Genomic DNA, 15,280 nt, shown 5'->3' with positions numbered 1-15,280 from the left:
TTGGGTACTGGGTTAGCATTAGTGGGCTTCTGGGTGGGTATTAGATTGGTGTTATGTGGGTGTTAAATAGATGTTAGTTCGATATTAGAGGGTATTGGGTGGGTATTAGGTGAATAATAGTTGGGTATTAGGTTAGTATAGCTAAGCTACCAGGTGGTCATTGGGTGGGAATTAGATGGATATTAGGTAGGTCAGGAGAGACAGTGTTACCAGTTGCTACACTTGGACAGGATGAAATGGATGGTCCACTCACTCTCTGTTTGCTTTAGGTAGGTACACTAGGAGATTATGTTAAAGGCAAACCAAAGAATTTCTAAAGTCTGAATGCGATAAGTCTATTTCTGTTACGGCAGTTATAGAAGGGGTATTTAATCTACTGTTAGTGTGATAAATAAGCCCGTATGTTTAAAGGCTTAAACAGAAAAGACAAAAACATTAACCAAATACCAGAAATTACATATGAAAAGCCTTGGAAAACTCATTGTGCAGTAGAAGACATTAACACAACTCACACTGTCACACCTTACACTACCTCACTTCACATACCTCATACTGCCATATATTACACACCTCACACTGCCACACTAGAAGAACTCGTTTAACTGTCACATCAGACACACTTCAGAAAATTTTACTTCACAATAACACACACACACACACACACACACACACACACACACACACACACACACACACACACACACACACACACACACACACACACACACACACACACACACACACACACACACACACACACACACACACACACACATTACCGCTCGCTGGTGCAGTGGTAACGTTCTCCCCTGCCAACTGGTGGACAGGAGTTCGCGCCTCGCTCAGGTTGCGAAAAGTTTTACTGACGAAGTGGGTGGTTACTGTCCCCCTTGAGCAAGGGGACGGGTGTGTGCGTGCGTGTGTGAAGGTCACAGCCTTGCCCTTAGATCGGACTATATGAGCTCTCAGCTCCCTTCCGGGAGGGTAAAAGCTGACGATCACGACCATCAAGTGATCCTGACCGACCCGGTGACCCGGTGAATTAATTACACAACTATTATTCACCTAATACCCACCCATTACTCTCTAATATCGAACAAACATTCATTTAATACCCTCATGACACCAATCTTATACCCACCCAATAACCCACTATTGAAATGAGAACAGTACTAAGGGGAAATTACTCTTCATGAAGGGAAGTGACTAGCAGAGTTCCACAGGGCTTAGTGCGGGCACCAATTATGTTTTCAGCATATGTAAGTGACATATATAGTAACACTGGAAATGGAAGCTATCTAATATGTTTGTGGATGATGCAAAAATACAAAGGAAAATTACTAACACAGATTCTTTCAGAGAGCTACAAGAAGAATTGAATAAACATCATAAACAGAGCAAAATTGGCCATCCATCCATGCATCATCCAATCTTACATTGCCCCATGAGGAGCGTAGGAGCCCGGGGCTAGGCAGTTGGTCCTGACATTTAAGATGAGAGTGACGAGCTTCACTCATCCCTGAGTGGCATTACGTGAGCAATAAACCCCAACAACCCATTGGATATAAACCTTCACCGGCTCAATCCGACTGGAGCGCAATAATTACCCACCAAACCACCAGGCGCCAAAATTTGGTTATGTGGTTACCACCCAGCATAGTAAATGGTTTCCTGGTGTACAGGAAACCACTTGGCTTGTCACTCTGTGTAGAGTCGTCCACAGGCAGCAGGAAGAGGAAAGAATGAAGGAAAGAAAGACTGAAGAGGGAGTGTAAAGTCACTCGTAGGCAGAAGGACGAGGAAAGACTGAAGGAAAGAAAGACAGAAGAGGATGGAAGGAAAGAAGGATGGAGGAGAGGAAAAGGCAGACACCCGAGAGCAGCACTACATCGAGTGAGTGGATGGTGAGCACCCCCACCTACCACAAAACAATAATGGCAAATGGAATTTAATGTGGACAAGTGTCATGTAATTAAGTTTGGTTAAAAGGAAAAAAGACCAGATTGGGATTATAAGTTAGGAAGTTCAACCCTATACATATCAGAAAGAGAAAAGGACCTACAGTATGAGTGATTATCCATAACAGACTACCTCCGGCTGACCACTTCAGTGAGAAGGTACATAACATGTATACACTGCTTGCTAATATGAGAAAAGCATTCAAATATTTAAATGAAGACATGCTGAGAAAGAAAACTTCATTCATCAGACCAACCCTGGAATATGCATCAGTACTCTGGAATCCTCATCTCAAAAAACACATAAATAAGACTGAAAAAGTACAGAGGGCAGCTACAAGATGGGTACCAAGCTTAAGGGATCTAAGCTACAAAGAAAGATTAGAAAAACTGAATCTACCAACACTACAGGAGAGAAGGAAAAGAGGAGACATGATTCTGCTATATAAATGCATCCCTGGGAAAGAGAAAATAGACATAAATGAATATATAACCTATGGGGAAGCATCAGCAAAAGGACACTGCAAAAAAATACGTAAAAAGAGAGGCGATAGAGATGTAAAGAATTTCAGTTTCCCAAATAAGGCAATTGATCAGTGGAATGCACTACCGAATGAAATAGTGTGTGCCAAAACTTTCATAAATTTAAGAGTATGTATATAAAAAAATGGTTTAATATGCGAGGCAGAACGAGCTTGAGTTATTCCTGTAAAGATATAATTAGGTAAGAATTAGGCAAGAACACACACACACACACACACACACACACACACACACACACACACACACACACACACACACACACACACACACACACACACACACACACACACACACACACACACACACACATACACACACAACATCTCACATACTGTACAAGATATCTATGAATTTTGGTACCACACTTTTTCATTTCCTACCACAGAGACCTTTTTAACACCCACTATTTACCTGTGTGTGTGCCCTGAAAATCTGGTGGGCCATATTAGCAGGTGGAAACCCCTCCAGGACTCACCAGAAAGACAGGGTTGTCCATGCTGGAGGGGGCCACCAGTGAGGGGTCAACCTAAATGTTCAAAGGTCCACTGCCTGGGATTGTGCTTCGATGGGTTAAGGCTACGGGAGTAAACCCAGAACGAAAAATCTGCAAGGCTCGAACGACAGAGCCTCCAGCTGACTCCTGCAACCCTACTCAGCAGATAGTCGTTATGAAATCTTCATGCCACCATCACAGGATGAGAAGGGCCAAATCATGTGGTGGTAAGGTCTGCATACCCTCACCATCACACCAAATCCATTCTTTGCGCCAGCCCACTGCTATATTCACCTCCCATTTGATCTTTCACCATAATCAAAAGGCCTATGCTGACAGGTGACTGTAGTGTACTGTATATGTATGCAACAATGTATCTTGTTCTCGTGATCCTGAATTTGAATCTTCTGATTTCTCTACTCTCTGGCTTTGGCTGTCCTGTCATCCTCCGACTAGATAAGTCTGTGCTGTTTACTTATCCCCTAATTCTACTATGAAAAATTCTTCGACTATCTTACTTCTGTAATGGAACACATCCTATCAATTTCTCCTTTCTCAGAAATCTACACTCTTGGAGATTTCAATGGTCACCACCACCTTTGGCTCTCTCCTTTCACTGATTCATCTGGTGAACAAGCCTACACTTTTTCTATCCTTAATGACCTACAGCATCTTGTTCGGCACCCTTCCCATATCTCTGCCCGCCTTGGAGAGAGTTCCAACATACTTGACCTCTTCCTTACAACTAATCCTTCTGCATATACTGTTAATCTTTTCCCTCCGTTGGGGTCCTCCGATCACAACCTTATCACCTCATCCTGTCCTTTTGCCCCAGTAAGGCCTGTAGACCCCTCCCAAAAAGCATCGGTTCTGGCACTTTGGAGCTGCTGACTGGGAGGCCTTCAGGCAGTAATTCTGTGATTTTCCTTGAGATGATTACTGCTTTCATGGGTGACAGCCATCTGAGTGTGCCTTGCACATTAACGGAGGTTATTCTTTCCAGCATGGAAACATACATTTCTTTGTCATATCCTATGACTAATGCAAAAAAAAAAAAGTTTGACTGCTCTTGTTCAAATGCTGTCCACAACAAGAAGACCTACAAAAGGTACCTGAGCCAACCCACCCCTGAATCTCCTCTTTCTTTACGTATCTACCCGGAATCACGGCAAGTCTGTTCTTCGCTCTGCTAAAAATAATTTCACTCGTACTAAATGCTCTGAACTCTCCAACTCAAATTCTTCCTGCTTCTTCCGGAACCTTCCCAAAAATCTTTCTAACAACTTTGCCTCAACATCCTTCACAGCTCTTTTTCACTCTGATGACTCTGTAGCAAATTCTCCTACTGATAAATCAGATCTTTTCCCAGAAACTTGCTCCTCCAGTTCTACCTTAGACAATTCCAGTGCTGTTCATCCATCACTTTCCCCCCTAAGACTTCATCATGGCTGTTATTAAAATTTCTTCAATTGACATATTTTCTGCCATCACTGGCCTCATTTCTAATAAGGCATATTGGCCTGATGGGGTCCCTCCTGTTTTCCTCAAGAACTGTGCTTCTATGCTTTCACCCTGCCTAGGTAAACTCCTTTGTCTTTGTCTGTCAACTTGTTCATTTCCTTCTTGCTGGAAGGTTGCTCTCATTCAGCCTGTCCCAAAGAAGGGTGACCATTCCCATCCCTCTAACTATCGCCCAGTAGCTTTAACACCCTGTGATTGAAAAGTTTTTGAATATTCTTGATAAAAAATCATCTTTCCTATCATAACCTTCTTTCTGATCGTCAGTGTGGGATCTGCCAGGGAAGCTCCAATGGCGATCTTCTCACCTGCCTTTCAGACTCATGGTCATCCTCCTTTTGGGACTTTGGTGAAAGCTTTGCCAATGCACTTGACATCTTAAAGGCTGTCAATCAAGTCTGTTATAACTCTTTAATATCCAAACTGCACTCTTATTGTTTCTATCCTACTGTCTCTTCTTTCATCTCTTGCTTCGTTTCTGGTCATTCTATAGCAGCCGTTGTATACAGCCGCCATTCTTCTCGCAGAGCTATCAATAGTGGTGTTCCTCAGAGCTCTGTCTTATCACCAACCCTCCTCCTTCTATTCATTAGTGACCTTCTAAGCTGTACAACTAACCCGATCCACTCATACAATGATGACTCCACTCTTCACCTTACTATTCGCTTCCTGCCATGTCCATCTTAGCAGTTTCTTCAACAAACAAGGGATTAGGCTGTGACACACGTAATGTCTGACTTGGCTCATATCTCTGACTTGGGTAAATGTAATGTTGTTGTTTTTAATGCATCAAAAACTCACTGTTACATCTAACAACCTGACAGAATTCTCCAGAGGAGTGTCTTCTGATCTTCAACAATATCCAACTCAATCCTGCATCATCTTTAAACATACTTGGGGTTTCATATTTTCGGGATTTATCTTGGAAAGATCATATTACCTTTCTTGTAAAAACTGCTTTTATGAGATTAAGGAGTGTTAAGCCGACTCCTTGCCTTCTTGACCCCTGCACATTTGCTGACTTTTTACACAGGTTTTATTAGCCCCTGTGTACAATATAATTCTCACATGTGGGGAGGCTCCCCACATATAGCTCTCCTCAAAAAGGTTAAGTCTAAGGCTTTTTGTCTCATTAACTCTCTTCCTCTTTCTGTCTTCCTTCAGCCTCTGTTTCTTCGCTGCATTGTTGCATCTTTGTCTTTTTTTCTGTCTCAACTTCAATGGTCACTGCTTCTCTGAACTGTTTGCTTGTGCCCCTCCACCACTACGGCGGGTGCATAGCACCGGTCTAGCAACAAACTCTTATCCCTTTTCTGTCCAACTCTCTCATGCAAAAGTTAACCGTTACTCCTTGTCCTTTATGTATTCAACAGGTCAACTCTGGAACTGTCTCCCTCTGTCTGCATTTCCTACTGCTTATGATCATTAGTCTTCCAATGCAGTGTGTCCGAGACATCTTGAAATGACCGTATCTTGAATTTGGTTTTCAGTAGTTTTGCATTTGTTACTTATTGGAGGGAACAATTTACAGCCTCCTTGCCTTTGGTTCCTTCATCCTTGCTTAAAAAAAGAAACGTGAGAGTGACAAGTCATGAATGTGGCTGGACGTCGCTAGCTCGAGTCTTGCACATAACCAGCACTGGCCCAGTGGTCAGTGACATGCTGGCAGAGGAGCAGGTCATGCCTTCAGCAGAATCCAGTGTGACTAAGAAGCTGGAAACTGATACACAAATGCTTACCCCTGGAGGGGTGTAGAAAAAGTAACCTGAACACTTGCAGCTGGAAACTGACACCCAAATGCTTACCTCTGATGGGGATGGGTGTAGAAAAGGTAACCTAGACACTTGCTGCTCCACATTACCTGGACAAATAACCGCGTCTGTCAAACAGTCCCACACTGCAGTTGAAAAACCAAAAGAATCCATCTGACACTTGCTGCCTGGAATACTTGTATACAAACTTTGATACAGACCACAATACATGACAATGCCTTATAACTATTGTTGTCATGAACTGAAAAGATATAAAATTGATGTTGATGCCTTGTCTGAGACTCGCCTCCCAGGACAGGGCAACCTAATAGATGCAGGAGAAGGGTATACCTATTTCTGGAGGTAATTCCCAGACAATTTAAGAGGAAACCATGGAACTGACCTTGTGGTTTGAAGTAACTTTCTACAGAATATCCAGGAAACACTTGTGGATATATCAGAGAGGCTGATGTCTTGGCACATACCACACTCTAATGGCCAGTATGCAGCACTGATCAGTGCCTGTGCCCCAATGCTTCATTATGAGGACATAATCAAAGATTCATTCTATGACTCTTTAGATTCTACCATATGATCAGTACTGCCTGTCACAAACTGATCGTGCATGGAGATTTTAATGCCAGAATAGGAAAAGACAATCACCAGTGGCAAAGCATTATTGGCTGCCATGGTGTTGGTAAAATGAACAATATTGACCTTAGACTGCTTTCTTTACACTCAGAACACAATCTAGTCAACACCAGCACCATATTCCAACTTAAGAATAAACAAAAGACCACATAGATTCACCCACGATTTAGACATTGGCATCTAATTGACTATGTCATTGTAAGGCAGTGAGATCAAAGGGAAGTTCTTATAACCCTAGCTATGAGTGCTCAACATACCATAACCTTATAGTCACCAAATTGCATCTAGTCGTATGCCCACTAATGTGCCACAGATCATTCACCAAAAAACTAAACTGTGGTACCTTAAAGGTTTTGGCAACTTGTAACACCTTCAGCAGCACTATTACAAACAAGCATTCTCGATGCCCACCACTAGCTCCAAACAACAATACAACAAACCTACATGCAGAATGGCTGAGCATTAAGACACTGCTACAAAGCACTGCAGAAGAAACCCTGGGCTTTTCCATTCACTGCTACTAAGACTGTTTTTATGAAATGCTGATGGCATCATGACCTTCTTGCAATGAAGAACAGAGCACATAACAACTGGTTGGCTCATCCCAGCTCTCTAACTCCAAAACCTGAATTTCAGAATCTCAGCAGTGAAACCCATAGAAAACTGTATGACTTGGAGAACAAATGGTGGACTAACCAAGCAAATGAGCTGCAAAGACTGGTTTATATTAACGGCCAACATGGGTTCTGTAACTCCACTGAAACCATCTATGGACCAGCCAAAAACAACATAAACCCTGTTTGATCAGCCAAAGAACAGCTGCTGAAACATGCAAGCAGTCCTAGAAAAATGGGTGCAACATTTCAATTCCTTACTGAACTGAAGAAATCTTTTGGAGCACAATATCCTTGACATCATCCCAGATGTCTCATCTACACTTCCAGAAATTGTTCAAGCCATCCAATCTCAAATAACAAAAAAAGCCCTTTCCCTGATGGCATACCATCTCTACTAATCAAAGTAGGTGGCAAGTTACTTCACCAGCACCTCCATAATCTGATACTGACTATCAGGAAGCAGTAGCAGATTCCATCTGAATGTCTTACTTCTGATACTGTAATCATCTACGAGAAGAAAGGGGGTCACAGAAGTTGTGCCAACAGTAAAGGTATCTCCCTCCCTGTGAATGCTAGCAAAGTACTAGCCAAGGTAATATCCAGACTGACAAATATTGACTTAGTCAACACTTTTTGAAACAGGATGTGGATTTCAGAGTGAAAGAAGTACCTGTGATATGATATTTGTTGCCAAGGAGATATAGGAAAAATACCACGAGCAGAACGGTGACTTGTATATTGCATTAATTAATCTTGCAAAAGCGTATGACACTGTCAACAGACAACTTTTATGGAGTACTCTTTTAAAATTTCGAGTTCCAAACAAATTTCTTACCATCCTAAAGAGCCTGCATGACGACATGAATGCACATGTGGCCACAGGCAGGAGCAAATCATAACCCTTCAGTGTGGATGTGGGCGTAAAGCAAAGATGTGTCCTGGCTCCTCTCATATTCTACATTTGTCTCACTGCACTCACTCTATTATGTCACCAACAAATGAACCCTGATGATGAGATAAAAATCCAGTTCCATGTAGATGGTAACTAATTCTATCTCTGACTTCTTCAAACACAATCCAAGACTTAAACAGTTCATTTCATAGAGCTACGTTGTGCTGATGACTACTGTCTTTGCACATACCCCTGACGTCCTACCACAGTTTCTTACCATTATTTCCAACATATACCATGCAGTGGGGCTCCAAATAAATGTCAATGAAACAGAAATAATAACTCAGAAAAACAATGCAGCAGAGCCTTTTGCATATAAGACAATGGCAACAATGTAAAACAGGCGGAGAATTTTACCTACATTGGAAGTGTGCTCACAGATTAAAATAACATTGATGCAGAAGTCCTTGCATGAATCAGCCACACCTCAGCCTCTTTTGGGCTTATCAGATGCAGAGTTTTTGAAAACACTAACTTGAGAATCAAGACAAAGGCATCGCAGCTGTATTCCCTCCACCATTTCATACGGTGTTGCATCCTGGACTACTTACCAGCATCACATCAAACAGCTGGAATCTTTTCACATTTGATGCTTACAGCGCATTCTACGACTAACTGGGGGAGGATAAAGTCCCACACTCACAAACTCATCACCAGGCAGTGTCAACCAGCATAGACACCATGATGGCCATATATACAGCTTCCACGAGTCGGACTTGTTTTGCATGCCTTAGTACTGCCTTCCCAACCAGCTTCTGTATGGCCAACTCCTTGCAGCATATCACCATCCAGGGGAACAGAAGAAGAGATATAAGATTATATAAGGTGAAATCTGAAGGAATGCAACATCATGCCAAAAGATCTTTAAACCAATGCCTCTGACAGAAAACAGTGGCAAGCCCTCTGCAGCAGGGAACCATCCATCTCGGAGAAGCTCGGAACCTGTTCAGAGCAGAGCGTAAACCACGGAGGCAAAGCCAAAACACAGTTCTCCCAGCAAACATGGACTTGTTATGCCAACTGTGTGACAAAGTCTGTGGATCCAGAATTGACCTGCAGTTATACACTTTGTCACCAAAGACAGAAATATATCATCTTAGTGAGTACAGGAGTCAGCGTCTAATGTGGTAGGAAAGCTTTAATCCTTAAATGGCAGCCGGCATCAAATGACGCTTTACTGTTGTGTGGCTGGCAGTGTCAATGCAGCACAATCTGTAAAAAAATTCAAACAGTTTTGGGAAGGGAACGAAGGTCTGGGAGATGTTGGCACTGACCTACTCCACCCTCGAAACCACTCAGGCTGTCAGTACAGCACATGACACAGTAATGAGTGGATGTCCAGTTTTTGCTTCCCTCAAGACAAGCATCCCCTCGCACCACTGCCCTCTATGCTTGTGCCAGGGCCTTACAATGCCCGAAATATGAGCTGAACTTTTTCCCAAGGATGGAGAGAGTAATGATGACCATACTGGTCAGAGGATGAGCGTGAAAGCAGCACAGATAACCCCTCATTGATGATTGTGGCGAGTGGTACAAGACTCCAACTGAGGAGGACGATGATGACAAGGACTCTGATGTCACTGATGATGCTCCCCACCCTTCTTGCCACAAGATTGCGGCACCACCGGGTAAGAGAAGAAGGTGGCAAAGCAATTATTTGCTGGAGAAGAGGCTGACGAGGAGGCGAGCATGTCACAAGAACGTTTGTGGTAGGAGCAAGCATGAGTTCCTCCACCCGTGCTCCACCATCACCACCACTTCCCTCCTCTTTGCGTGGCCTCTCACCATCCCCCATAGTTGCATCACCTCAGCCAGTGCCACGGCCATCCACCTAAGCACTGGAAACCTTATCTGCTCCTCGGCCTTCTTGGCAGACTACAAATCCTGTCGTGAAACGTGACAGCCTGCACAAGATCAAGAGACACTCCACGCAGCAGTTGCAGGTACTGACATCACCTTCCCATGTATCATATTAGTGGACATCGACTACTGACTCCACACTGAGAACCATTATACTAAACAACAGCGACACAGCAGGACTGACAGCAAGCAGTTCAGTACTCAGTTTCTCTTCCTTTGTTGACAAGTGCCTGATGACAGTTACTGCAATGGAAGCAAACACGTTTTATCAACAAACTACCACTGATGAAGGACAACAAGGGACCTACAGGAAACGGTTTTGGACTGATGTGACAATGCCTTCCTTGTATGTGTTCTGGGCGCCGAAGATGTTGATGCCTTTGGCGAAGAAGCATGCAGTTGTTGAATACATGACAACTAATGTTCTTACACGTCTCGAAGTATTCGGCAAACACATGTCTCAGAACGTGTACCAGAACATCCTATGTTTTGTTCATTTCTCAGACAACACTACCACAGATCGAACAGACAGTTTGCACAAGATCAGGCCCATTTTGGAAAATTTCAAAGGCAAAATAAAATGCTTTTTTAGGTCTTTCCAAATGGTTGTGATGGATGAATTCCTCATGTTGTTCCATGGCCGTCTTTTTTCAGACAGTACATCAAATCAAATCATCATCGTTCTGGCATAAAGATATTTGTACTGTGTGACTGAGATGGGTGTTCTCCTGGATATGATAATATACACCGAGGCAATGACTGAAATCCTCTGTAATGATCGTCTTGGCTTTTCTGGAACAGTAGTGAAAAAAATTATGGAAGAATATGTGGGCAGAGGTCAAATACACTACACAGATAATTGGTACACCTCTCCAGAACTGGCATTGGACCTGCTTGCCAGGAACATTGGGTCATATGGCACAGTCCAGTCTAACTGACACCGCATGCAAATGTTCTATAATGAGCAAGAGAGAGTCACTGTTGAGCTGCAATGAAACATGGACCTTCTTGTCCTATGTTAGTGCAGGGCAAGAAGATTTGTTGGCGTGATGTGCACATAATATCAACTGTCCACACAGGAGTTCATGTTCACATATGGAAAATAGATCGTGTGACAAGTGAACACATTCGGAAAGCAGATGCAGTCACAGACTACAGTCGTAACATGTGCTTGGTTGATAAGAGCGATATGCAGATTGGTAGTGCAGAGTGCATTCGTCGTTCTGTCAAATGGTATAAGAAACTCTTTTCCCACTTGTCAGACATGTACGTTCTGAATGCAGATCACTATTACTGCCGGAAAACAGACAGACAATCTTCATGAGGAAGTTTGTTCATGATTGTGTTCAAAATCTTACAGGAATACAGTCCACTGTCGTCAGCGCCAAGTGCAATTTGTGACCAGATGGGCTGATTTGGATTGGGCTGCTGCGCATTATCTTGAAAAGCTGCTGCCACCCACTGAAGGCCAAGGACCTACATGAGTAGCCAGGAGTGCTCAGTACGTTGCCACGTATGAGCAACTTCCGAGTGGCAGCTGCGAGAGAGAAAACTCACCACCTGGCAGTGTGATGGCTGGCAGGTGACTCTCTGCCCTCCCTACTTTGCTGAATATCATTCCGTTGTGAATTACTAAGTTTGTAAAGAAAAACTTGTACAAAGTGACAAAATAATGTATAAGGAACTAAAGTATTTGTAGAACTAAATTTCTATCGGTGATGATGTACTGTAAGTATAACTAAGGAAGTGTGGCAATGTAAGGCTGACGAAGGAAATAATTGTTAGTGTATGTAAGAATAAGAAAGTACATTAGCAAAAAAGAGAAAGTGTGTTTCCCAGACAGTGACTACCTATCAAAGTTTACGTTTGACCTGGGAAGGGAGGACGGACAGATAAGCATCCCTCTTGCTTCCTTCAGACTCTACTGTACAAGTCACAACCTACAACCTTACAGGCGTAAAAGGTAATTTTTTTTTCATCATTCTGTAATTTACTCTGTGTCATTATTTCTTTCCTTGTATTGTTTTCCTCTTATGTTTTTCTTGCATTTGCAGGAGAAAATGTCACAATCTTTTGTGTATTGTAATAACTATAACTTGCGACCTCACCATTCCCTGCGCCACCTTCCCCAGCCAACCATATTAATCTCTGACCTTATCGTTTCTGAGTCCACGAGGGTTGTCCCTAAACACACACCGCCACTCCCCTTATCTTAAAACATACTAAAACTATCATCCTTCTCCTCTCTTGCGACATGCATTATACCATCCAGAGTATGAAAAAATCAATATAGGAATAAACATCTATCTATCTATCTATCTATAGCCCGACGCTCTAATCCCGCAAAGGGTGGCCGCAGACAAAACGCCTCCAAGTCACTCTGTCACCCACCATTTGACTACCCTCCCCCCAACTCACCCCCCCCTCCCTCATATACCTCTCAACTCCATCCCTCCACCTCATCCTCGGTCTACCCCTCCCTCTCCCTCCCTCCACCTCACCTACATACACCCTCTTAGTCAGTCTTTCATTCTCCATTCTCTCCACATGTCCAAACCACCTCAGTGTATTTCTCCTAATCTTTTCAACCACATCCACATCTACCCCACAACGTTCCTTCACTTCTTCATTCGTCAACCTGTCCCTCCACGTCACTCCACATGCTCCTCTCAAGTAACTCATTTCCACTGCTCTCACTCTTGACTTGTTCCCCTCTTGCAAGGTCCACGCCTCGCTTCCATACGTCAGGGTAGGGATCACAATACCATCATGCAGTGACTTCTTAACTTCCATACTCACCTCCCTATTTCTCATCACTGCTTTCAGTGTACCAACAACCTTTCTTCCCTGCTGTACCCTTTCACGTACTTCATCCCCCAAAGTTCCATCCTTACTCATCACACTACCCAAGTACTTGAATGCACTCACATTCTCCATATCCTCACCATCCAACCTCACTGCACACTCTGTGACTTCATTCCTCTCAAACACCATAACTTTACTTTTGTTTCCATTAACTTTCAGCTTCCTCCTCCTACACACTGTCCCAAATTCATTCACCAAACCTTGCAACTCCCATTCATCTTCACTCAACAATACTGTATCATCAGCAAACAGCAACACCGGAAGCTTCCAAATCTCACCCTCATTCATTAGGGCCACCCCCACATCCACTGCCCTACCTTGCACCTCCTTTACAACCCCATCCATATATATATATATTAAACAGCCATGGAGACATTACACACCCCTGTTTCAGTCCCACATTGAGATCAAAGAACTCACTCAGCTCACCATCCACTCGCACCGTAGCCCTAGCTCCCTCGTACATACTCTTCACACCACTCAACAATTTCCCCTCCACTCCATATATTCTTAATACCTTCCACATACCTTCCCTATCTATTCTGCAATAAGCTTTCTCCAAGTCCATGAAGGCAGCATACACTTTCCTTCCCTTCTCTAGATACTTCTCCACTAAACATCTTAGAACAAATATCTGATCTACACACCCTTTTCCCTTCCTAAATCCCCCTTGTTCTTCTCCAGCTAGCTCCTCTGTCATATGCCTAACCCTATCAATGAGTATTCTACCATATATTTTACCAGTTACACTAAGAAGGCAAATACCCCTATGGTTACCACATACTTCTCTCTCCCCTTTTCCTTTGTACAGAGGAACAATTATACCTGATTTCCAGTCCTCTGGAACCCTTCCCTCTTCCCAAGCCAATCTACACAACTTCCATATCCACTCCACAACAATCTCACCCCCATACCTAAGCATTTCACCACACACTCCATCAATTCCTGGGGCCTTTCCCAGCTTAATCTTCTTCATCGCTTCCACTACTTCCGACCTACTGATCTCTTCCTCCCTGCTCTCATCTCTTCTTCTCCCAGCCATTCCCCAACCACTTATACTCACACTGCTCTCACTCTCTACATTCAACAAATCCTCAAAGTGCTCCTTCCATCTCCTCAATTTCTCTCTCTTCTCCACCAACAATCTATTATTCCTATCTTTCACTCCCCTACTATTTCCCCTTTCACACTGCCTTACTTTCTTTACCTCCTTCCAAAACAATTTCTTACTCTCCCTCCATTTCACACTCAGATTCCTCCCAAACTCTTCATCCACTTTCTTCTTACTCTCCTTCACCAGTCTCTTAACCTCCTTTCTTCTGCTCACATATACCTCTCTCTTCTCTCTCTCATCTTCTCCCCTACCTCTATTCGCCAACCATTCACCATATGCCTTCTTCTTTTGTTCCACAGCTCGTTTCACCTCATCATTCCACCATGCTGTCCCTTGCACACCCTTGCATCTTCTCCTCACTCCACAAACCGCCTCACACGCTGCGCTTATCTCTTCCGTGAATATCTTACATACGTCTTCCACCCCTTCCATCTGCTCTAGCTCATACCTTCCCAATCTTTCTTCCACTATGCTCTTATACTCTGTCATTTTCTCACTATCTTGCAATTTCTCCACTCTTCTCACAGGAGCTGCTTCCTCCTGTCTTCCCCTTCGTCTCCTCAACCACTTTCTTTGCAGCTCTACCTTGGCCATCACTAAGTGATGGTCTGAGACTCCATTCCCCCACCCTCAACACACCCTTGCATCCAACACTTGTCTTCTCATTCGCTCATCCACACACACGTAGTCTATCATTGCCTTTCATTCAACAAGTTCACCATCCATCCTCCTCATTACTCTCCATGTATACCGATGGATCATCTTATGATGAAAGTAGGTGTTGGCTATTGCCAACCCCTTACCAGCACAGATGTCCACCAAAGCACTACCAGTCCCATCTACTTCAGCTGGCACACCCCACTGACCAAGCACTCCATCTACTTGTACATTCCCAACTTTGCCATTCATGTCTCCAATCAACAGCACTCTCTTGCTCCTCTCAAACTTGTCCATACAT

General features: G+C 43.4%; 1 protein-coding gene across 1 annotated transcript in view; it reads left to right on the top strand.

Annotated features, from left to right (window-relative positions):
* Nucleotides 1-15,280, top strand: part of LOC145400659 (metabotropic glutamate receptor 6-like) — a 202,077-nt gene that overhangs the window by 8,074 nt on the left and 178,723 nt on the right. The window lies entirely within an intron of this gene.

Source organism: Coenobita brevimanus, chromosome 53 (assembly GCF_032717465.1).
Source record: "Coenobita brevimanus isolate Jiangsu-jjx chromosome 53, ASM3271746v2, whole genome shotgun sequence".
Classification (NCBI taxonomy): Eukaryota; Metazoa; Arthropoda; class Malacostraca; order Decapoda; family Coenobitidae; genus Coenobita; species Coenobita brevimanus.
Note: the sequence above shows the minus strand (reverse complement) of the source record. Positions and strands in the feature narration are given on the sequence as shown.